The sequence below is a fragment of the Pseudochaenichthys georgianus genome, chromosome 15 (assembly GCF_902827115.2).
Source record: "Pseudochaenichthys georgianus chromosome 15, fPseGeo1.2, whole genome shotgun sequence".
NCBI classification, from domain to species: Eukaryota; Metazoa; Chordata; class Actinopteri; order Perciformes; family Channichthyidae; genus Pseudochaenichthys; species Pseudochaenichthys georgianus.
The window spans coordinates 12,349,048-12,375,398 of NC_047517.1; the positions used below are offsets into that span (position 1 = coordinate 12,349,048).

Genomic DNA, 26,351 nt, shown 5'->3' on the forward strand with positions numbered 1-26,351 from the left:
TACTGTACTTAAATATAGTTCTCATCTCTGTTCACCTGGCTGTTGACTATATAAAAAACGCAGTAACGCACCATGTAGTAACGGTAACTGAGTTACTGAATTTAAAAAGTAATGCGTTAGAGTACTAGTTACTGCCAAAAATAACGGCGTAACAGTAACAGTCCCAACACTGCTGATTTGTCACGTTCACAGTGAAAAGTCCCCAAACTCGCGCCGAGTAAATTGCAGACAGACAGCAGAACTTCTAGGATTAATTGTATATTTCGGATGGATAGATTTGTTCTTAAGCGCCCTCGCATTGAGGTACAAGTTGTTGTAGCTGAGAGGTTTTTACAACCCACCTCGGCTCCGCGTGTCGTTTTGGCGAGCTGCTTAAAATCATAAACAGGAAGGAAATCAGAAGACACCAGGATACCAGTTAAACAATAATCTGTTTTAATTATAAAAGGTAAAAATACAATCCAATACAATACAATAAGGAGTACTCCTGCCCTGGTTCGCGTGCTGTTCAGATTCCGGTCTTGACAGCAAGAGAAGAGAGAGCGATCTAAAGACACAACAGGCTTATATGCAAAAAGAACAGGGAGGAGGTGTGCCGGATTCTCCTCCCATAGAGTCCATTCATTGGTTGATATAAAAGCGACGAGCCAGCAGAGGACCCACAGAAACAAGAGTCTTTTACCATTTAAGGTAAAACAGACGCATTGGGTGTACTTTCACACACCCACACATTTTGCAGAGACTTCCCTCTCTGTGGCCCCCTCTCCCCTTAGTTCAATGTACACACAGTTTCTGTATATCAGGGGACATTAAAATGAATATACCAAAAATTACACTGTATTAAACTTTCCTGCTATAATATGTTAATTTAATTCTCTTCAAAGTCGAACAGGTGCCAGAGTCACACGACCCACCTGAAGAGTGAATAGTGAGTTTTGAATATATTTTGTAATAATGGGTCATTTGAAAAAGTTTTTTGTATGACAATAGAGATACAGGATACCTGTTGTGTGCTGTGTCTGTCTCTCTCTGTTTACATGTGTCTCTGTCTCTCTCCCTCACTCTCCCTCTCTCTCTCCGTGTCAATTCTATATGCCAACTTTTCTTGTTTCTGCCGCTGCGTATCATGTTGTAACAACGTGGAATTAGCAGAATAGGCTATATTGTATTGTTTAACTCACACCTGTTGCCAGGGGCGGACTGGGGGGAAAAAGTGGCCCGGGGATTAATTGACAGACAGGCCCACTTAATGCGCGGCATGTATCGGCCGGCCGGCCGGCGACGAAAGTATGTTACTTAACAACAGTGGCTAGCCGTGACTTTTATACCTAGGCCCTCTGACCCCCCTTCCCTCGAAAAAAAAGAAGAGATATTACGTGTCAACGTAGACTTCAGCGGAATATCAAAACAGCGACCCGGGGTGCAAAACGCATCAATGACAGCGACCCTCTACCACACAGAACAACACAATTTATATAAACACCTTTCATGACAGGGCACCCACAGCCAAGTAGCAATTACAAATGAATTAAGTCGGCACGGCGGCCCGCATTGAAAAAAGGCCTACCTTTGATGATAAATCACTGAAACACAAAGTCCATCCTCCTGTCCTTTTGGATGAAGCACTTGCGGGTCATTCAGCTGATCCTTTGCCACTCCAGTTTATCATTATGACTCGGTTCATAATTTCGCAACGATGTCATCACTATCACTGAAGTGAGCCATCATGAACAAACTTATGCTAATTATAAATATATCGATCATAAATCTATCGTTTAGATTTATGATTCGAAAATAATAAAAGTAGGGTAGACATGTGCAGAGATGGGGTCGTTACTAAAAAAAAGTAATATATTACATATTACATATTACTGTAATATATTACACTACTTCGTTACTATCTACATAAAGTAATTCGTTACTTTACTCGTTACTTTACTCGTTACTTTACTCGTTACTTTACTCGCAGGGCCGGCCCGCCCCTCCCTACAGGCAGATCACGCAGACTGCTAAAGTTTCAAATGTTCTCTTTAGTTCAGTTTCCATTGTCGCATAAGACTGATCCAGATAGCTCCTGAATGTTTTCCTATCTGACCGTGGCTGTCCTCTGTCTCCTGCTATCTGTATATTTTGCGCAGTCTATCTCTGCTCACGCTGTTGCGTCAGCGTGTTCTCCTGCATGTTGGCCATGTGTTGCACTGGAGCCAGACTTCAGCCGAGCACGTACGAACTGCGCATGCGTGAGTGGCAATAACTCTCCTTACCAGCAGGCAGCGGTAGTGTGTATTCGTCATTCAAAACAAGCAACAACCGGAAAACAGAGAAGAAGAACTACGTGTGTGTGTGTGTGTGTGTGTGTGTGTGTGTGTGTGTGTGTGTGTGTGTGTGTGTGTGTGTGTGTGTGTGTGTGTGTGTGTGTGTGTGTGTGTGTGTGTGTGTGTGTGTGTGATATAAATAAACAACAGCTATGTGCGTTAGCTTCACCTAGCATGTGTTCTTTGCAGGTGTTTGTTGAGGTTTGATTATGACTGATTTTAGAAAGTAACGAAGTAACGCGTGTCGGGGCAATGTTAGTAACTGTAGTGTGATTACTGGATTATAAAAGTAGCGCGTTACACTACTCCGTTACCGACAAAGTAATATTATTACAGTAACGCGTTACAAAGTAACGCGTTACACCCAACTCTGGACATGTGGATATTATCCGTCTGAACTAAACGTGCATGTATCTAACAGGTTCGTTTTCCACAGACCTTATTTCGAGCTATTTTCCAAAATCCTATGGAGAAATCCCACTGCTTTTGGTCGAGGGAATCCGAGCGAAGCTTACTTCCGGGTTTTAGGACGCGTCACTGCACCACTTGCATAGACCTCACAGCGGGCGGAACTTGTCATAAAGTCCGCGAAAAGAAAGCCCGCCCATTTAGAGGGAAGATATGATTGGTCAATTGTACTGTCATTTGACATTACTCTCTCGTTGAGTTCCTATAGCGGGCCCTCTGTGAATGTAGAAGAGAGGGACCATCAAGCTCTCCCGTCTTCACAGTACGCAGAGACGGCATTTAACCCTTCACATTCCAACAGAAACTGAACAGGCAGATTCGAAGGATTTATTTCTTTGGAAATATTATTTTACATACAATTAAATCAAGTTATTTTGGTAAAACTAATGAAAAATATAACAACAAAAACATATATTAAAAAATATTTTTTAAAAAATGTTTTTTTTTAATGTTTTCAAATATTATTTCTTAGAATATCTTAGGCCCTCACAGAGGGCCTAGAGGGCCCTGACGGCTCGCCACTGCTTAACAAAAAACCCTATGCATTTTATGTTATTTTGGACAATTATTCATATAGTAATCACATTACCTGAGCCCTTGAGTTATTTAGTGATTTTAATGTTAACAGATCATTGATGCAATAACATTTTGACCCAATTTGCCTGACTTGACACATGGAATAAAACATGGGCGTAGGAAGCATCCTCAATGTGGGTGAGACAATTTAACAGGGGGTGTGGGCAGGTGGTGGACCTCACCTCCTCTAGGTGTTGAAGTTAAATGCATCAATCTGGTCCATTTTGAGAGCAAAATTAGGGACTAAATCTATGGCAGTCAGTAGGGGCTTGGACTGTGAGCCGTAGGGTCGCCGGTTCAAGTCCCCGACCAGACCTATTTGGAGTGTGGACTTCTACTTGGAGAGGTCCCAGTTCACCTCCTGCCCTGCCGTGGTGCCCTTGAGCAAGGCACCGGACATAACGTGATCATTTAAGAGGGTTTCATCCCTCCCAATTCTTCTTCTTCTTCTTCTTCTTCTTCTTCTTCTTCTTCTTCTTCTTCTTCTTCTTCTTCTTCACCCATATAAAACAGAACTGTAAACAGATTAACTTTTTCTTTCAACATTTACTTGAACAGCAAGTGGAGGCAATAGTGACTACACCCAAAACAATAAACCTGCTAGCTAACTAGCCTAAACTCAGTAACAGAATGTGGGCAACAAGTTCTTCTCCACAGCCGCGCGACCTCTGAGTCAGACATCACTTCCCCCTTTTCTATCCTACGGGTACAGCCACTCCCCCTGAACCCTGTTGTAACAACATAATACACTTTTTGGGGATGCAGCTTGGGATGTGAGGACATGGCTTAGAAAGGGCGTGTTGCCTTCTGTCCTGCCAGTGTTGGCAGGACATTCATTAAAATGTCGAACTCGGACTTCATTTGAAGGACATTTCAGCCAGGGGTGTAGAGTTATATTTGTTTAAGCACCGGATTGGCAAAACAGGAGAGTGTGTGCACCAGTCTGCCTTGATCTATGTATTCATGTCTGTGACACTCACAGTATCTGCTGCCCGCAGCTGTTTTATAGAAGGAAAACCTCCTTCACTTCATGAAATCTCTGCAGCGCCAGGAGGCAGCGGGAGGGTTAACTTAGCCTCTGAGAAGAGGAGCGCGCAGTGCCTTTCACGCACCGCCTTCACTGTGTGTACCTTCAGAATCATTAGAAAGGCTAAAGAGCGGTGTGACACCTCTACACACACGATTTAAATTCAGACTTTTGTTCCTCCATGTTACGTTGTTATTGTTTCCCTGAGCGGACCCGCACATTTTCTTCAAACGCTCCCCTTTTTGGTCCATCTGCGCGGTTTTGTGCGCTGTGATGATTTGGCTGTACCTTTAGTAATGAATATTAAATGTTGTGAGGAAATCTTTCCACCAATAATTCCAATAAGTAATCCAAAATGTATTCACTTCAGGTTTACGAAAGTAACTGTAATCAGATTACTCGTTTTTCAAATGTAACGTGAGCTGAATACAATTACTTGATTTTTGTATTCTGATTACGTAACACCGTTACATGTATTCCGTTACAACCCAACCCTGGCCACACCCCACTGGGCTGGGCTGGGCTGGGCCGGAACACTTACAAATGTGGGCCGGTAGTATTTAGGTAAGCAAAAGAAAACAGAGTGAGTGGCCGGAACCCTTACTAATGTGGGCCCGGTAGGATTTAGGCAAAAAAAAGATTTTTTTTTTTTTTTTGGCCCTCCGGCCCACACACAGCACCGGCCCACCGGAGAAACTCCCGGTATTCCCAATGGCCAGTCCGCCCCTGCCTGTTGCTCTCGATGTAATTTAGCTGATAAAAGGAGACTAATAAAAGCTAACAAAAGCCTCACGCGTGCATTTCACTGTCAAGGGGTGCGATATAGCGTGTATGTAATTACATTACAAATACTGACTTGAGCCCCACCTATGGTAGGGCTATGGGTTAGCCCTACCATAGATTACCCAACAAAAATACTCTTGCGCCGCCACTGGTTATGGATGTTATTGTAGAAATAATTTTCAGGGTCAATATCCTTTTCAATGTCTTGTGATCTAGGTTCCGTGTATTTGAAACATTTCAAGTCCAGTTTTTCAAATTCAGCAGGTGAGTGATTTTTGTCCAAGCTTATCATGGGTGTTCTTAGTGTGTTCATTTCAGTGTGTAGCTATTCAGTTACCTTATGTTGATGTTGATGATTCATTCCTCAAACTGATCCAGCTCAGTGATTTCCCGGATAATGAGCACTTTCGCCATCTCTGCTGTTGATCCATTTAGTTTGATAACATTTTTACAATTTGTCGACCATGTTGCTTGAATCTTGTTTTGTTTCCTTAGTATACGTGCTCTCCTTGCGATATCCGCGTTCTTCTTCGTAAGGTGTTCGTTAATGTAAACATGGATCCCTTTTAGTTTCCTTCCTTGTCTGAGGAGTGCATATTTCTTTTTCCTGTTGATGAACCGGATTATTATTGCTGGTGTGGCTGTTGTGTTCTTGCTCTACAGGGCATGACAGGCCTCAATATCTCCGCTGTCAACAGATATGCCCTTGCTGTCCAAAAAGCAAAGCACCTGTTGCTCCAGCGACTCACGGTCCACCTCCGGAGTGTCGGCTCCCCCTCTCCCGGCAGCGGTGTCCTCTGAGGCCGCTGCCGCCCTGGCATAGCTCCGGTGTTTGGTCTTCATGCCGCTGATAATCAGATCGTTCATCCTGGTGTATTGTTCGAGGTCGGCCACTCGATTCTCCAGAAAAGTGATCTTTTTGTCCTTTTCAATGTTTTGTAATTTCAGAGATTGTATTAGCTCCATGATTTTATTTTTGCTGGGCCACGACTGTTTTGATCTCGGCTGACAAGAAGTCGAGAGATTTCTTAATCTCCTCCACCTCGTCAGGGAGGTTTGCACTTTTCTTGGGTGCCATTTCTCCTGCGAGACTCACTTGTTGTAGGGCCTTACAATGTTTGTGAGGCTCAATCGAGCTGTGGCTCTCTGTCAGCCTGGCTACAGTGCTGAAAAGAAATCTTGCATTATTCTTATTCTCATCTATTAATGAAGAGTAGTAGGCTGCTCTCGCTTTACGCAGTGCTTTCTTATATTCATTGAGAGTAATATGCCAAATTAAACGAAATTCTTCAAGTTTAGTGGAATGCCATATCCTTTCAAGTTGTCTCGACTTTTACTTTATCTTGTGAGTTTCGGCATTATGCCATGGAGCTAATCTATGTTGTTTTATTTTCTTCTTTTTCAAAGGAGCAACAGAGTCTAATTTTATTCGCAGAGCATCTGTAGCACTATCAACAACATGATCAATTTGGGGTGGTGTACATTTTGTATAAGTTTCCTCCCTTACATGCAGACATGCTATCGAGTTAAGTATTGGTGGAATCTCTTCCTTAAATTTGGCTATAGCACTAACAGATAGGTTTCTGCTGCAGGAGGTTTTGACTAATGCTTTGTAGTCTAAGTAACAGTACTTAAAAACACACCGTTAATATTGGGTATTTTATTGGGTTCGGGATTCCTATGGATGACTGCCTAGGAGAGAGCGCAGAGAAGCGTGTAAGACTGCGACTCCGCCTCCTGGTCTCAACTCCACTTTGTCATGGATAAAGTCCACCAAGCCCTGAAATGTTTGCCGAAATGAGATCTGCACCTTCCAAAGTAGGATGAATGCCGTCTCTCTTAATCAGACCAGGTTTTCCCTAGAAGGCTGTCCAATTATTTACGAAGCCCACATTGTTTGCTGGCCACCACCAAGACAACCAGCGCTGAAATGAGGAAATGCGGCTATACATGTCATCATTGATCAGATTGGGGAGGGGACCAGAGAAGATTACGGTGTCCGACATTGTTTTAGCATAACTACACACCGACTCCACATTAAGTTTGGTGCATTCTGATTGGCGTAAACGAACATCATTACCACCGACGTGAATAACAATCCTACTGTATTTACGTTTATTTTTAGCCAGCAGTTTAAGATGCGCCTCAACGTCGCCCGCTCTGGCCCCCGGAATGCATATGACTGTGGAGGCTTTGGTCTCTAAATTCACATATCTCATAATAGAGCTACCAATAACCAGAGTTGGCTTCTCAGCGGGTGTCTCGCTGAGTGGGGAATATCTGTTAGATACGTGAACGGGTTGGTGGGGACCTGCGGGTTTCGCGTTATGCCCCTTCTGAACAGTCACCCAGTCTCCCTGCTGCTCGGGAGTTGCCGGGGGACGGCTAAGAGGAGCTACCTTTTGCCGGTCCGCACCGGCTAACACGGGCTTTACTGTAGCTGAGTTACTTTCTAAGATGCGGAGCCGGGCTTCTATGGCTATGATTCCTGCCTCCAACCTAACAACTATACTACATTTAACACATGTATCGGTACCAGTAAAGGAGGTAGGGAAGTAACCAAACATGAGACAGTTAGAGCAGGAAATAGCACCCGAGGGACGAAAGAGCCATGGCTAGCTATTAAGCTAAAGTAGCTACCGTTAGCAAACCCGAAAAGAGTGTAGGCAACTGTGGAGTTACAGTCGCTAAGAGAAGGAGAGTTGTGAGTGCTTAATCTGTAGTAACGTGTGATTACAATGTCAGGCAGTTGCCGTGATCAAGAGTTTTAAAACGATCAATTAAGTTAAGATAATAAGCCATCAGCAACAGAACAGGCACACGGGATACCCGGAGATGACAACAACAACCGGAAGTTACAACATGCTTACCGCAATAGTGGTCCGTGTAGAAACACACACAGGATGTTAGGTCCACACACCACCTATAAAAAATAGGTGAATTGAAAAATGAATTCTTTCACACACACATACGGGTATTGGGCCGAGGGCGACACCGTACTTCCGGTATCCGCCGTTTTACGCGAGGTGCAAGCAGGCCGTACACCGTCTAGGTGTTGCTAAGCTTCCTGTACTGAATATCATAGTCTATTGCCTTAATCAATATCTAGTCAACTCTAAAATACCACATATATGCAATGGCATGATAATATTATTGTGACAAGTGGGGTATTCACCTGGTGTTTCCAGAAATTAGACCTAATAACCCCCCGGCCTAATAACCCCCCGGCCTGATAAAATAGGGCTTCTAAGTAATTTTCTTAAATAAACTCACGAATAAATTTTTGCAGCCAAAATCGACGAAGGCCACTTTCGAGGGTCGTTTTTCCATACATCTGCAGGCAGTCTGTAATGGCAATCCGACAACCCACACAACTCTAGTTTACGCTGGTAACGACCTAAAGCACACCCCTCAAGTCCAGAGATGTAATCCGAAGACATGCAGCGATTTCTTCGGTCGTTAATTCAGAAAAAAAAACTAGTGCGCTCTGCCTGGCTACGTTAGCTAGCTGTTTATATTTGCACTTCCAGGATATTTGCACCTCCAGGAAAATGGTGTATTTATATATATATATATATATATGGCGAGTGTTGCATTGTGGGTAGCTCCTGACGTCACTGTGTGTGAAAGAATTGAAGGTGAAATGACGCAATGTTGTACCCTAAACACACTGGGTTTAACACCCATTTATTGACGCTGAAATCACGTTTATTAGGGAATGTTTAAATAACCACAGACACCAGAATGATGTAATTTAGCAACAGGAAAAGGCAGGAATTGCATAGGACCGCCCCCCGACGACGCCGGCCAATAGGAGAATACCTCAGATGACAACAGAAAGAGCAAGCCAAGAATCGACCTCTTCTCCCTGACCTCGGCTGACCGGACGCATGAGGAGAGCTCCTCCAATCACCGCATCTTTTGTGTAATTAAATGCTGTTAACTTTTATAAGCTTCCCTTGACTCTTTTCAGTATGTCCTGCTCTCAGGGTTCAATAATTGGTAACAGTACTTACAGGTTGTGTACCCAAATCTCCCACTGGTCCAAACAAAGTAGGAACAGCATCGTCCTTCAGTGTCCTACGCTGTGCATATCCGGCATATCGCTGCAATGTTTGCGAAGCTTTGGTCCGTGAAATGCCGCGCACACAGTACAATACCGGCTCGAACATCTGAAGGAACAGTGTTAACAAGAAATGTCAACCACTGACTTCGTCGTGGTTCTGCCCAGGGACGTGAACAGACATTTGGAGGGGCTATTGCTCTAAACTAGAAACAGGGCCCTGCCCCACCGAAAAAAACACAAGACCTTTTGAATTTGTTTCTAAATGAAATGTTTTGCGGTCCATATCTCATTAACATATCTAATGTTACTAACTATTAAAGAAAAAATGGGGACAATTCTGTTTTAATGTAGGTTAGTTTGACCATTGTAACTTCTGTGCAGACATACTGATAAAATAGGGCTTCTAAGTAATTTTCTTAAATAAACTCACGAATAAATAAACCAGTTCAATACGCATTGTTCTTATTGTTATTCTTATCATTCTTTATGAGCGCAGTCATGGTAAGGTATCTAATTACTTATTTATTTATTTAGTATTCCATAACTTAATAAAGGGGTTGTTGAACTAAAGTGGTAGAGACATGGCAAACATCCTACAATGATACGGGACATTGAACTGTTCACCCGTGAGAGGGCGATCAAGAAAAGAGAGCGAGCGGCCCCGTTGAGGGAGTTTACGGAGCAGATGAGAAGACACAGAAAGACAGAAGCACAATAACAAGTATAGCCTATTTAGATTTTTTCGTGTAAATAACCGACGGTGTCAAGAGGAATTAAAGTCCCCTGGTTTGTCCCCTACCCTAACTGCCATGAGAACACTCAAAATCAATTTAAGCATATTTAAAAACGGGACATTTCCGGGGACAGATTGCCCCGGGGATTTGCCACCAAAGCCAGGCGGGCATTTGGTATGATCATCACCATAGCCATATGAGGCCGGGGGGCTGTCCTTTGCTCTCAGCTGTCAGATTGTAAACAAAGTCACGTGACTAGGGGCAGATGACAGCGCTGACAAGGTGTGTATTATCGCAGCGAGACGCTACAATACTAATTGTGGGCTTATCATGTTTATTCGGCCACAACAGAAAAAACATAAACCTCTTGCTCTCTCCAGAGGGGCAGGTCAGACACAAATGGCAAAAGGGCCATTGCCCGGGCAACATTAGCCCGTACCTGTGCACGTCCCTGGTTCTGCCCTCGGCATACATTGAAGATTTCCCCTCACAAGATATGTTCGGCTGGCAGAGGGTGCGGCCATAGCTCTGGGCGTGGCTACTGGGTATCCCTACGTAACGATACCCAGGAAGAAAACATTGGACAATGAGAAATCTCCAACGAGGCGTTAGAGTTTTACTCCCTACAGGGTGTACTTTGAGGGTTTTTGACTCGGCAGACCGTTTACATGGATAAAAACCTTCATAACACACAAGGGGACGGATAATAACCGGAAAAGCATGACATGGGACCTTTAAAGGTACTCACTTCAATATTATCAGCATTAATATAGCAGCAAACCTGTTGCTGTGTTAAGTTGCAGTGGAGTGATCTCTACTTGAGCAGTGAGAAACTAAGTTATTCTCCCTTTGCATGTGTTGTAATCCGAGCTTCTCTGTGCTTTGTGTACGTAGCTGGGTATGTAGTGTTTTTGCTGTGTCTCAATTTGCGAAGCTCTGTACTTACTTTTGCTATTTTTAGTGCATAAGTGCGTTAATGTAACGGAGGTGATCTCTGGGCCCATAGATCTCGGCCTCCGTTACGGGTAATATAGCACTAAAAACATTGCACAGGAAGCATGGGAATATATGTAATTTATGTAAGTTTGTCTGTCTCTGTTTCCTGGTTTCATGTTAAAAGTGTTCCCCTTCCCCCATGTCTGTGGCTGTTGATTGTGTGCACCTGGTGCCCTGTGTTGTCCTCCCCCCCACCTGTGTCGAATTGCTGATTAGTGTGTGTATTTAGGGTCTGTTGCCCTGTCTGTTTTGAGGCTGGGAGTGTGTGTGAGATCCTGGTGGTGGCTGGTGACTGTGTTCACGTGGGCAGCAGATTGATGCTGTGTCATGTTTATGACGTAATAAATGCCCACACCGGGTTGTATTTTGGACGTTCTGCCTCTGCCTCCTTGCTTGGTCGGGCCGCTCAATTGTCAGCTTCACAGCGCTCAAAAGCAAAATATCTCAAAATGCAGTGCATAATGAGTTCCCGGAGGATGCACTCATAATGGTCAAAAAGTTGAGTGTGGAATGCTGGACACTTCTCACCCTCATCGATCGCCATCTTGGCTACACAATGGAAGGAACACACCACTATAAAAATAGAAGTTATACATGGCTTTTTACAGGGTTAATTGAGAAACCTGTAATGATTTACTAAGGCGAAAAAATAATGTTACTAGCTAGCTATCTAACAGCGGCAATTGTCACTTCCAGTGATGGCACAGCCACTGTGTGTGATCTGAGACACCACCACACAGTCAAAATGCACACACTGTATACAAGTGTTAACAGCGTACGACATTTAGTGTAGGGAATGTGTCTGACATGGGACCATGTGCCCTGCTAGCTGCCTAATGCTAATGTCCGCCACTCTTCACAGCACTTATGGCGGTTTCTGCTGACATCCCGACTGACAGCATGGTTAGACAATGGTAATGGCCAACCTCCGGTTCCACCGCCAGGTAAATACTGTTAGATCGTTCAGCTATGTTGCCATTGTTTGAACTGTTTGTGAAATAAGCGCCACGAGATGCTTGCCGTTGCCATGTGGACGCAATGCCTCTGCTCTTAATTCAAAATGACAACCCTAAAAGGTTTCCTATCATGCAATTTTTAGGCATATATTATGGGTCTCAGATATATAAAAATATATAAAAACATGTCTATGATGTGTTTTGCTCAAAATACCAAACAGATCATGCATGTTAGACATCCCTCATATCCCTCTATTTGAGCCCATAGATCTATAATAAGAACTGGATACAGACTGGGAGGCGGGGCCTCGTTCATTCCTATGAGAGTTGCTCATTGGCGCATGAAGACAAAATGGCCCAACTTTTGAGAGTGCGAAACGTCACAAAAGTATTTATATAATCATATAATCCGTTCTTATTGTGCATCCATGGGTAAAGGTAAAACTCATGTAGTACTGAACACGTCACATGAACGTGCTGGGCGGCGCAGTCCCGTGGGTTAGATCCGCATTCATATGCCGAGGAAAATAACTCTCAGAATAATGTTATTTGCACATTTTACAAAGTTTTTAATAAGGGCTATACAAATGTTCATACTGAGTAGTTTATTTAGTTTAAAAAAAATTATCCAACGATTTACAGACGTCTCTTTCCCAATGTTAGTCAATGGGAAAAACTATTTCTGGGCCCAGCGACTGATACGGAAGTGTAGTACTGCCGTTTGGCCACAACGAATATTTTCCTCATAGTCCGGCGCACTTCCTGAGCCCTGTTAGAGAACGCAGATGTTGGGTCCTTAGCTTGTAAAAATAAGGAGAGCTAATGCCTGCTCAGAAGTACCCGGCATATACAGTTAAATTCTGCCGTGATTAAACGCCATCATGTTCCACACCACATCAAGGATTATTTCTGAAACAGTATGGAGCTCAAATGCTTTTTCTCTTGTGGGTTTACCACAAGGTGAGTTCCTTTTTATCCTGCTTCTTTACACATACTCTCTCCAGTACAGGTTAGCTCTGAGTGTTAACGATGCTTGCTAATGTAAACAAAGATCATATTACGTCCAAAACACGTCAGGCATTGTTTCTGATAGCAACTTTCTGATAGTGCCGTGGGTCCGCATGTCGCAAATCTGGATCAGCTCCATTGTACCCCCGTTTTTAGAGATTTGGGTACAGAGGAAAAGAGAGAGGGTTTTATTTTCTGACATTTTGTGAGTTCCCTGAAACACTGGGACATATATTTATAAAATACATCAAAAAGTGCACTTTGCAGTAGGTCCCCTTTAAGGCAGAAGAGTTTTAAGACTTGGATTGTTGCCACCAGTGGCGACATGGCCACCGGGATGTTCGGGACGAATCCCGATGGGCCGGTACTGAAGTGGGCCGGTCGGACGAAGTGGGCCGGTCGGATAAGTCACTAGCCCCCCCTCCCGGGCTGATCTTTTGTCCCAGTCCGCCCCTGGTTGCCACTAGGAATACAATTAATTTTAAGGGGAGTTTTAGCGCTAACCAAATTTGTGGGAAATTAATGCAAGATGGAATTGTCAATTACTATTTTTCAAAAAAGGAATCAAATGATTACTTTGAGGTTTTAAAATGCTAAGTATATGCAAGAAAATGAAAACTAATCATTAAATCCTGACCATGTGTTAGCATTTTTAAGACTTTTTTAAAACAACATCAATACTACTGAAGCCTTTTTTTTAGATTATCAATTCAATGACTTTTAAGATTTTTGAAGGATCTGTGGGAATAATGTATACACTTAAAGCTTGTTATGATGATCATTTTTGGTCAAATAACCTCCTCTACTTCTTGCTTCAATCCTTTGCAAATGATTGTTAAGGCTGGAATACTTAAGCCTCTTTAGATAAATACTTGTTTCCTGTGTATTTTATTTTTATTTTATTTAGCCTTTATTTATACAGGTGTAGATCTCATTGATCATTTTCAAGAGAGACCTGTTCAGTGGTAACACTACCACACACAGTTACAGACAGACGGACACTAAACACAGAGGCAACACTAAAATACAACACCGTAAAAAAAGTAGTCATTGAAATCCATAAATAGTCAGATATAGCAGGTGCAAACACCCACAGATGATTTCTCCAGCTTTTTTAAAATGAGTTTAAAATCTGTGATGGGTATCAAACTGGTCAGCTTAAGTTCCTGCTGAAGTGTGTTCCAGGTCGAGGGGGCAGAGTATGATACGGCTTTTTTCCAAAGCACCGTGCGTACTGAGGGAACGGACAGAGTGATGTAATTTTGAGATCGTAGTCTATAGCTGTACTATTTGTGTGATATGTAAGTGGATATGTAGAGGGGCAGCAGTCCAAGCATAGCGGTATAGATGAGTTTGTACCAGTGCAGTGATCTGTGCATTGATAATGATGTCCAGTTGACTAAAGCGTACAGCGTGCAATGGTGTCTGAGGGGTTTCCAGTCGGTTATGAACCTCAGAGCCCCGTGGTAAACAGCGTCCAGCAGATGAAGGGAATGAGCTGAGGCGTTCATGTACACAACATCCCCGTAGTCCAAGAGCAGCAAAAATGTGGCATCTACAAGCCGTTTCCTCGCACTTGTGGAGAAGCAGGCCTTATTTCTAAGAAAGAATCCCAGTTTTAATTTCAATTTCCTTAAGAGATTGTCAATATGTGGTTTGAAGCAGAGATTTTCATCTATAGTGATGCCTAAGTATCTGTAGGTAACAGCTTCAATGGGGTTATGCTGTGCAGACATGATGCAGGGAAGAACAGTTGGTAACTTTTTCTTATTGGAAAACAACATGACTTTTGTCTTATCTGAATTTAACACCAACCTAAGGTGGAACAGATGCGACTGAAAAGTGTCAAAAGCAGACTGCAGACGTTCAAATGCAAGGGCAACAGTGCTAGCACAACAGTACACAACAGTATCATCTGCATATAGATGTACAGAGGCATCAATACTTTGACCCACATCATTTATATAAATAGTAAAAAGGGTCGGTCCCAAGACCGAACCTTGAGGAACGCCTCTGGGCACATTAAGAAAGCTTGAGGAGAGACCGCTGAATTTTACACATTGCTTGCAATTTGAAAGATAGTTTGCAAACCAACCAACAGCTTGGTCAGACAGGCCTATATGGGATCACTTCTGGCACAGAATGCCATGGTCCACAGTATCAAATGCCTTGGATGAGTCTATAAAAGGGCAGCACAGTAGCTCTTTGCGTCCAAGCCTTCATCAATGTCATTCACTACTTTCAAAGCAGCCGTTACTGTACTGTGCTGCTTCCTAAAGCCTGACTGGTGAGGAGATAGAATGTTGTTCAAGCTTAAATATTCTTTGATTTGATCCTTCACCAGCCTTTCAAGTACTTTAGCTAAAATAGAGAGCTTGGAAATTGGTCTGTAATTATTCATCACCATGGGATCACCACCTTTCAATAAGGGGAGAACATTTGCAGTTTTCCAAACATCTGGAATGACATTGCTTATTATAGAAAGATTAAAAACATGACAAAGTGGTTTGGCTATAATATCTGCAGCTAGCCGTAAGAAACAAGGGGGGAGATCGTCCGGACCTGCTGATTTTTTGGGGTCTAGGCCCTTTAGAGCCTTACAAACCTCCCCAACATTGAAGGGGTTGAAGGAGAAAGTGTGGCTACTGGAGGCATGACTGGTGGTGATGGAGGGAGATGATTTACCAAAAGATAATGTGTCAAACAAGGAACTGGAGGCAATACAATGTTTATTAAAACAATTAAGCATCTCTGTCTTATTTGACACAGGGGTGGAGTCAACAACAATGTTAGGAGGCAGCTCTAAGGAGCGAGAGCTGGCAGAGAGGGATTTTATGGTATGCCAAAATCTCCTAGGATCGTTTAAACTGTCTGTGGTCTGGGATAAGTAAAAATCGCTTTTGGCTTTTTTAATGGAAGCAGTACAGCGATTACGCAGTTGACGAAAAAGAAGCCAGTCAGCCTCAGAGCCTGTCTTCCTCGCAGCAGCCCAAAAGGAGATTCCTCTTGCGTAAGAGGGCTGCCAGATCAGAAGTGAACCAGGGGTTATCACGGCCCTTCACACTGAACCGGCGAAACGGAGCATGTTTATCTAAAAAATAACTAGAACTGTCATAAAAATACTTCCAAGCATGGTCAACATCACCAATCAATAAAATACGATCCCATTTAAAATGAACTAAGTCATGAAGAAAGGCTTGCTCTATAAAGTGCTTAACATTTATTTTCAGAACAACACAGGGTTTGGTACGGGGGATTTTGGTATCCCTAATAGCACCAACTAAACAATGATTACTTAGGTCATTAGCAAAGACCCCGGTTGCAGTATATTTATGGGGTTGATTAGTTAAAAGATCGATAAGAGATGATTTATTTAGACAACTGGTGTTAAGACGAGTAGGACTTTCAATTAATTGTGTAAAATTTAGAGACATACAATGAGCTTTAAAATCATCAGACACTGGTGAAAGCCAGTCCCAGTTAAAATCACCTACCAGGATGATTTCCTTAAACTGTAGTTGAGATAAAAGCTGCATTAGCGAGGATAATGTGTCGGTAGTGTATGGCAGTACTGATCTGATATTGTCATCAGACCTTTGTCTTTCAGAGATCACACTCAGTCACCTCATCGCCACCACGGTAGTAAGTTATCATATCCTCATTGTGCATTGTTTGCAGATGACGCAGCATAGATTTAGTGGTAGAGGTCCATGTTGACTAAAATAGTGTGAATCACTCCTGGCAGAAGAATCAGTGCTAATGCAATTCTCTCTCATTTCCTCTCATCAGCACAAATTAGATCAGAAGCTCTGAGATGTAAAAGCTAATGTGTTCGGACTGCTGGTGATTTCCCCCTGAACTCACTCTCAGCTCCAGCTAACTACTACATTACTCACACCACTTCCACTTCCCATTACTCCTCGTGTCATGTGCTCGCGAAGGATCAGACTCCAGGAGATGACCTCATGTGTGGGTGCGAGTGACTATGAATGCTCCTTTGAGACATTTTAATTGTTCCAAGCTTTTATTTTGGTTTTAGCTATGCCACATATTTACTGGTTTGATATATACAACCCGGTATCACGGCAAGACGTGAACATGTGATGATTTACCATGCTGAGAGACGTGAAGATGTCACAATTTCATCCCTTCAAACGTGACAGTTACACGGTATTGTTAACCCATGTTAACCAGTGGAGAAATACCCGGAAATGCCAAGCAAATGCTACCCCGATGGTCGGTTGTTATTGTCAATAACAATATAATAATGATTTATTTTTGTAATAGTCACACTCGATTACACCAATATTCTTGTTGCCCCAGCTGGTCGACACCTCTTTTAGCAGAAACAAAGGCTACATTAATGTATTAAATCGATGTTAATCCATGCGTGTGGATGTGGAATTAACGGACGTGACGTTGTGGGATTGCCTTGCAGCTTCGGTTCGTGTTAATTTATAAACTCTTCAACTACAACCGTAGTTATATTTAAAAACATGTTAGAAGGCCTCACGAAATACATTAATGTAAATTTAAATTTAAATGGGAAGGAATGGGTGTATAACAAAATACATCCGTCATAAACGAAACCGGAAACAGACGTAGGCAAGATCCTCAGCTCATGATTGGATGGTTTAGCCGCAATGCACGCTGGGATTTGATGTTTATGCGATGTGAAATCCGAAAACGTTTTTTTAAAATAATACTTTATTCCGAGTGTGCTTGCTTTTCTCTTTGAAAGTCATCACATAACGGCATTGTAATACACGGTTCGGCTGCATTAAATATTACATATCTGCCGTAGTTCTCTATTTATAGAGCCCTGCTGAGAAGACTTCTAGACAAACATGAGGAACTGCCGCCAAAACTGAAAACGTGACGTGGATCATAAATATATAAGCCATTAAACAACATCTTACATTTCTTTTCACACAATACGTCTCCTTGCAGTATCAACACTAATTCGGCTGACTTTTATATTTGATCCAATTGGTAGATAGGCTGTATTTACACCATAACGGTCTTTGTTTTTAAGATAAAAAAAGATATTAATAGGAGGGTGTGTAAAACAGACAAACTAATAAGGCTTAATTTAAACATTAAAGAATACTTTAGGTTAAGGTCTTCTTTTGAATAAGAAAAAAGCTTTGGGGGTATAGAAGAAGAATATGGAGGGATGAAACCCTCTTTAATGGTCACACATGCAGAGCACACAGCACACACAGTGACATTTGTATCTACAGATAAATATTAAGCCTGACAAGTACTTAACGTCTAATATATTGCGTTCCTGCAATGTTAACTATGTTTAAGCACTTATTTTAACTGATATTATACATGTTATACTCTTATAAGATGTATAGATAGTATAAGAAATGTGCAGAATATGACAGTTTAATGGTGGAGGTATACACACATATTGATAGATGTCTTGTAATGCACTGTTGAGGAACCTGCAACCCAAGTTTTTCATTCATTGCATAACTACACCGTAGTTGTGTATATGATATGTCAATAAACCTTAGAAAATCTTGAAATCATGAAAGGGATGTGCAAAATAGTCATTATACAGTCTTTAATTAACTATTAGTAGAGATTAGAGTAATGAATATACTTTATAGGGATCCTATTAATATCTAATAATAACATAATAAAATTCAATAACGTGCTTTAACCACCAGGTGTCCCTTTCTATCAGCTGTGCACCGTTATGGTGTAAATACAGCCTATCTACTAATTGGATCAAATATAAAAGTCAGCCGAATTAGTGTTGATACTGCAAGGAGAGGTATTGTGTGAAAATAAATGTAAGATGTTGTTTAATTGCTTATATATTTTTGATCCACGTCACGTTTTCAGTTTTGGCGGCATGTTCCTCATGTTTGTCTAGAAGTCTTCTCATCAGGGCTCTATAAATAGAGAACTACGGCAGATATGTAATATTTAATGCAGCCGAACCGTGTATTACAATGCCGTTATGTGATGACTTTCAAAGAGAAGTAGAAAAGTATTTTGTGAGGCCTTCTAACATGTTTTTAAATATAACTGGTTGTAGTTGAAGAGTTTGTAAATGAACATGAACCAAAACTGTTTCCTGGCAACACAATCGCACAACGTCACGTCCGTTAATTCCACATCCACACGCATGGATTAACATCGATTAAATACATTAATGTAGCCTTTGTTTCTGCTAAAAGAGGTGTCGACCAGCTGGGGCAACAAGAAAATCGGCTTAATCAAATGTGACTATTAAAAAATAAATCATTATTATATTAATATTGACAATAACAACCGACCGTCGGGGTAGGATTTGTTTGGCATTTCCGGGTATTTCTCCACTGGTTAACATGGGTTAACAATACCATGTAACTGTCACGTTTGAAGGGACACAATCGTGACATCTTCACGTCTCCCAGCATGGTAAATCCTCACATGTTCACGTCTTGCCGTGATACCGGGTTGGATAATGCCACATCTTATTCTTAGAGAGTCTAAGGCAGGGGTGTCAAACTCAATTTCATCTAATTTCATTAGAATTATGGTTGCACTCAAAGGGCCGGTGGTAACTTTAAGACTATATAAATAAATATACATAGATAAATATACATAATAAATATAAAATAATGTATAATTTTACAATATTTCCGCTGCATTGGATTATTATCGGATAGGGTAATAACTTAATAATTAACTATGTCTGAAAGCAGAAGTCTAGGGCAAATCATTGCAAGTCTCTTCATTGGTATGTCACAAAATGAGATGCATTGTGGGACATGTAGTTTATGGGCAACGTTCTCCTGTAAAGCGGCACGTAACATTATAATAAACTTATTATATTATTTGCAAGCTCTTGTGGGCCACATAAAATGAAGTGGCGGGCCGGATTTGGCCCCCGGGCCTTGAGTTTGACACCCCTGGTCTAAGGGTTTTACTTAGAGGGTTTCTATATGTGGGACACTATTTACCATCCTACTATTTCTAGAAATAACTGGATTTATCACTTCTTTACTTTTTTGTATTTATAAACAGCTTTGTTCTGAACTGTGTAATAAGAGTGTACAGGTTTGATCATGGCCTGATTAACCAACTATATAGGGGGCCTTGGGGAAAACATTTCTTGATGGGTCCCTCTTGGCTTAATCGGCAGGGACTTGGTATTTGAACCTAAGGGTTGCCAGTTCTCCTCCCAATCGGACCAGTGTGGACTGGTAGCTGCCAGTTCACCTCCTGGTCACTGCCGAAGTGCCCTCGAGCAAGGCACCACCACCGCTTCCCGCGCGCTGTACAATAGCTGCCCACTGCTCCTTTTAGGATGGGTTAAATGCAGAGGTCCAATTTCGCTGTGTGTGCTCTACTGAATATGTCTGACAAAATAAAGAGGGTTTCATCCTCCAATTCTTCTTCTCAACCCACTTACTTTTGCAGTGTATACAGTTTTTCTATGTTGGGATTTTAATGTATTTCAGGAATATGAAACATTGGAGCGAAAACTGAAAACAGCAAAGGTTTCAAAATCATGCTATTAATACGGACCTTCCTCAGGACAATTGGTTATCCAGCCTTGGGTAATTTGATATGGCAGGACCATTGAGTGATAAGAGTACAATTATTTACTTTTGAATGTAAATAAATTAATAGTCAAATTAAACAGCATTTTCTTTATTCTGCATTATCAGTTACTCCTATGCAGAGCATTGCTTCTGGCTCTCTCTCTGATGACATCAGTAAGTAGCCTACTGGCCCCTTCTACTGTATCTTCATATTTATTATGAATACATTACAAACAGATGTAAGTACACTGTGTGAATATAGTGTTGTATTAGCATATGTTCAGTATTTCTATAGAGAATATTACCAATATTCAAATCCCCCACTTTTATATTACACTACTTCTACTATAGCAACATATTTTGACACTTTGTTATATCGTATTTACCGCAAAGTAGCACCTCTCGTTTGGAAGCACACAGACAGAGCACCGGCCTGGCTGTAACACCACTAGCATCACTTCACCTCTCCACGTTTCCAAGTAGCTGCCAGTGGAGAGCCACATCCTCCTCTCTCGCTCATTGGTGACACGAGACGCCCATCACGCGGAGTCAGCACCGGGGCATTCCCTTTCCGCATGCTCTGTCGGAAATGGACGACTTTTCCCTTTACTCCATTGGACTGAGTCGCTGTCTGTCGGTTTCCATCACGCGTAACACCGTCCGCCTCTCCGGGTCTCTGTCTGCTGAGACCGCCGTCATATTGGCTGCTAGAAGCAGCAGCAGCAGCGACCACGGTAGAAAAGAAGACCCCCACCATGACGAAGAACGGGTTTTCGCGGCACCAAAAGAATAATATATATTTTTAAAGATATTTGATTAGTATTTAACGAATTCATTTTAAAATATCGGGATGATACCGTCAAGTTTTCGCGTACCTTCAGTGCTTTCATCTGACACCGAGGTCCGCAAGGGGGATGTATGCCTGACTTCTCTTAATAGCCATTTTTTGCAGACAAAGAGAGCTGTTGAATAGGGCTTCCAAACGGCACAAGGGTAAGATATGAATTCGAGAAACACACCACTACTTGTCAAGCATGCGACCATTGGCTACTCTGCATATTCAAGCACTACAGCAATGCTTGAATTATTTGTGTATTTTTTGGGGTCGCTTTTTCACAAGCTAAAATGCTAACCTCGCTAGCTGGTTGGTTAGCCGAAGCTAACTAAAACGCTTGAAACTCCCATTCTAGGAAATGCTAACAGTTAGCATTTTTGACAGCTCGTAAGCCTGAACCGCAAGTTAGCGAAGCAGTCTGGATTTAGAGCTACGATAGTTGTATGTGTGTTTCCAACCAGCATAGGGTAGTTTCGTTTTTTTCCCTAAAAAATATAATCATATTTGACTGAAGTCAAAAAGCAAACATGGCAAATGTGAGCCTAGTTAACGTTATCGTCGCGGCTACATTTAGCGGTGTGTTAGGATTTGCTGTGGATGGTTAACGTGTTAGCAAGTCCGCTAACTTGGCTCAGAGCAGGGAAAAGTGGGGCCTCAAGAAATGTAAAGGCCTTTCTATAAACCAGACATAATAACGTCGGATCGGTCGTTGTGTTGCCTTTTATTGACATTAAACTGGTGCTAATGTCTAAAATATGGCATGCTGTTAAACGTTAGTATAATGAAATGTTACTGTCCACGTCAATCTGTATACATCAAATTGTTACAAAGGCAGTTTTGGTATGGTAGGGATGGATTAATGTAACGTTAGTTAACATGAACAACATAAAGCGTTTGTCTTAAAATCCAAGTTACGGTATATTATTCAGTTCATTTTAATTGACTTAGTTTTCTGCCTGATTTGAATTTGTTTTTAATTGATTACTCAGTGCACATTACTAATAAAGTGCAGAGTAATGATTATTAGAAAAAACATGGCATTAACAATGCAATATTTAGTTGCACAAATATGTATTACTGTGCATATTTTGCCTCTATCTGAACGTAAGATTTTTTTCTAACTCAAAATGCATTCTGATGAAGAAAAAAGTGAAAAGTTTGCAGTAACTTGTCTATTTTTAAGTTGTTGCTGCTGTGATTCGAATTATAAGACTAATCTGTAAGACTGTGATTTATCTGTCATTTACATACCCTGTGTTGCTTTCTGCCATCCCACATATCTTTCAGCATGCAAAACGCTGCAAGTATCTCATTAACTCTGGTTTGGTCTGAGCAGAGAAGGCGTCCTCCCTTAATCTTGTCTTCTCTACAGCCCTCTCTCAGATCAGTATGATCCCAGGAGTATGGGTGTGTTGGGCTGCCGAACAGCAGAAGTAGCCTAGTTCTGTTTCAAGGCGGCCTAGTTCTGTTTCAAGACGGCTCTACGTGGTTGTGGACTGGATCACACTTTTTGGTGTGTCCATTGTTATCCATGGCAACAGCATATTTAATCAGAATATTTAATTCTCGGGCAGAAATTGGCAATATGAAATGCATTGGTGTCCTGCTGGAGACAATTTAACTTTCAGGTGGTAACATAACGAAAATGATTTAATCTTGATTATAACATTTACATTTTGGAGTGAAGCACCAAAACAGTACATGCAACCATGTAGGGAACGTATGCGTTTTCAACCATACTGAAATTAAAGTCTGTTTTGGAGTTGTTTCTTGCTTTGTAATAATAATGGACTCCAGCCAACGAAGCAGATTAGCTAACCAACACTCTGGAAGTGTATTTAGCCATTAGTGGTCCTTTTTTAGGAATTTCAACATCTAACTTTTAATTGATTAAGCATTAAGAACATTTTTGTCCCGTATCGCATATCGCGGTGTTCAAAACAGCTGGACGTCACATAAGGCGCATTCACACCGCAGTACTTTTCCCACAAAGGTTCAGATCGCGTTCACACCGGAATAAGTCCCTGGGGGAGGATTACGGTACGTCCACACAGCAGCTTTTCAAAAATCTTGAAAATCTTGGAGCTGGGTGTGTGACAGCTTGGGGATTTTTTGCGACCAATCACATGAATCTCCCGCCCCCGACATACAAAAAACCCCGGGGATTTTATGCGAGCAATATATATATATATATATATATATAAACTCCCAAACAGGCGAAAACCTACCAGTTTCACCCACTGTCTCTGCCACCTCCCTCCATGCCTGGTTCCTCCGGTTTGTATCCTGTTAATAGTTCTGGTCGTAAAGAACCGGGTGATTTGCTACCGTAATTTCTCGTTTGGAATATGAGGAAATGAACTGCAGTCTGGTTCTCCTTGCTTACACGCGGTTTGATTGGCTAGCGCTTCTACTGTCAGATTTGCATAAACGTGTTTGATTGGGTGACGCTTCCTGCTCAGCTTCAAAAGTTGAACATTGCTCAACTTTTGAATCCTGGAAATCTTCGCTTCGCTCCCCCACAATGCAGTTCGGCGAAAAGCGAGGCAAAGGGACGTCATCCCCATTCAAAGTCAATGGGCAGAGAAGCGGTGGAAGATTCGTCTAAAGCTGCTGTGTGGACGTACCGTTAGGCAAATGAAGCCGCTGACGTCACTTCTTCTTCTGCTTTGGGTTTACTGGCAGGCCACAAACCACTTCACGGCGTATACTGCCGCCCAAAATCCCCGGCCGGAAGTCTCCGGAGTTGGGGAGTCCCAGCAGCTTCTACTGAAGCCTTCCGAGTAAATCGCCAGAACGCCGACACCTCCTCATCTCCACCGCTCCCATGTTTTCTTTTGTGTTGCCATAAGTTAGTCTCTCTGCGTTTCTGCGCTGGGCTAATGCTAATGCTAATAATGCTAATGCAAGGATAATAAAATGGCGGCTTCACAAAACCTTTTGGGAGTTTTACGGGGCGTGGTTTGCAATCCGCCCAGCCAATCAGGAATAGGAACCTTTTTCGGAAAAGGGGGTGAAAAGGTTCTCATGAACTAATTTGAGTTCCGGCTCTCTTTTGTGTGAACGCAACATTTCGGAACTATATCGGAACTAAAGTGGGAAAGGTACTGCGGTGTGAACGCGCCTATAGAGTGTGCGACCTGATCAAAATGCAGTAAAGCTAACAAAAAGTGACATTAACATTTAATTAAATGTTAAGCGCTACAAAATGCTGCGTTAAAGCCTATTGTCTCAATGGAGCGCCAGACTCAAATGAAAGCACCCCTTGTATTTTCCGTCAGTTTGCCTTTTATTTTTCTTACAAATTACTGGTTAATGAGTTTTGAGATATCTTACATTTTTACTCAATTTTCATGTTACTTTAAGCCTTTCATTCTGCTCACTTGTAGGGTTACACGTCTGAATTCTTTATGATCAGTTGACAGTGAAGCCTTAATGCATGTGTGTGTCTAAAGTGGACATCCTCATAGCAGTCTGATAAATACTGTTATTGTGTAATTCTGGTATAATCCAGCTTGTGGTAGCTAAGGGTATGCTACTTTATTTTTGTGTTCCTGTTCAGGGACCTCCATTATTGCCTATCTGTAATGGTTTTATTGTTAAACTGTGGGGAGAAAGTCCTTCTTGAGCACCTTTTCAGTTTTAGAGACCTTGCCCCCTATTAGCTCTTAGTCTGGGTCACTGGAACTTTTCCTTGTTTGTGTTTTTGAGGGGATTAGCAAGCTGAGGGATAAAACACAGCAACCCGGATGGAAAATCCGGCCTATCGAGATGTAGCTGATATAACGTTAGCCTCACAATTCCAGTTCATCTCCGAGGAAAGTCAGCAGGGTGTCAGATGCCGTTTTAGATAGATAGTTCAGTGTTTTGATATTCGCAGTTAGGAATCACTTCTTGTGTTGGCAAATGTAGCTTGCGGCTGGTAAGACTTTGTGCTCCAACAATAACTTTGACAAATGAGGGACACTTGTTTGCATGTTTTGCTTTCCAAAATCAAATTGGCTGGACAAATAGTTAAAGTACATTTTTAAACCATGTTGATCCTTTTTGCAAGAAACCTTCCCTTGCCTGTCTCGGTTAGGCCAAAATGATTTTATAAAGAGTTGTCAACATTGCACTTACTCTGCAGCGTGTGGTATTGTGGTAGAGATTAACTGCTTTAGTTTTAATTAGGCAGATTTGAGCCATATTGTTCTAGTCTAGAATATCAGCACACTTACACATTTGATTAACATTACATTCCAGTATCAAAATAGCTTGCCAATTTATTGTAGTTTCATTGTCTGATTGGTTATTGAATATTGTTTTACAGCATCTTGAATAGCATTAGCTTGTTCATAATGTACTCTGTTGCCATGACGTGAGGAGCTATAATCAGACCCTGTGCTGCGTTGTTTCACATGTAACATGAGTAGAACAATAAAAGGTGTTGCTTACCTTAATGAGGTAAACTGGTGGCAGCTCCTCTTGCATGCATCTAACCAGTTCATGGTGACTGCAGCTTTCACTATTGCTTAGTATGTAGTGGTCGATTATCATAAACATCTTTTGAATGTAGTTATGCCACATGTAAAAGGATTTGCAGAATCAATTATTTGATTGTCCATGCAAAAACAAGTTAGGGTAGGCTGAATCTCATCTCTGATTGCATCAGCTATACCAACTAGATAATTATAGTATACAACAGCATTTAAAATACAAGTTAATTAATCCGACATTCATGCAGAAATTGAAAATCGAATTAATAAGCATAATGTAATTAAATCTACTTGCAAAATTGCTCCTGGCCACAGCTTGCAGCACTGTGTCAACTGCAGAGTATTTTTGGGAGTTAGTTTGCAAGTTGGTGTGTGTGGGTGTTGCAGTGATGACATGGGATTCATTTTTTATAGCAGACTTAAAGTTTAAAACACATTTGAATCAATTATTGCAAATTCATTTGATTGATTGTACTTTGTACCAACCTTATTGTTATAACGAATTTGCAGCAACACAGATGCTACTGCTGTGGGATGGAATCCCTCAGGGAAATGATTC

General features: G+C 41.7%; 1 protein-coding gene across 2 annotated transcripts in view; it reads left to right on the forward strand.

The window, feature by feature from the left end:
- Window positions 1–21,122: 21,122 nt before the first annotated feature.
- socs5b (suppressor of cytokine signaling 5b) overlaps window positions 21,123–26,351 on the forward strand; it is a 42,712-nt gene continuing 37,483 nt past the window's right edge. For both annotated transcript variants that reach the window (XR_004553521.2, XM_034100158.2), the window contains exon 1: window positions 21,123–21,472. The gene's annotated coding sequence lies outside the window, so the exon portion shown is untranslated. The remainder of the gene's footprint in view (window positions 21,473–26,351) is intronic.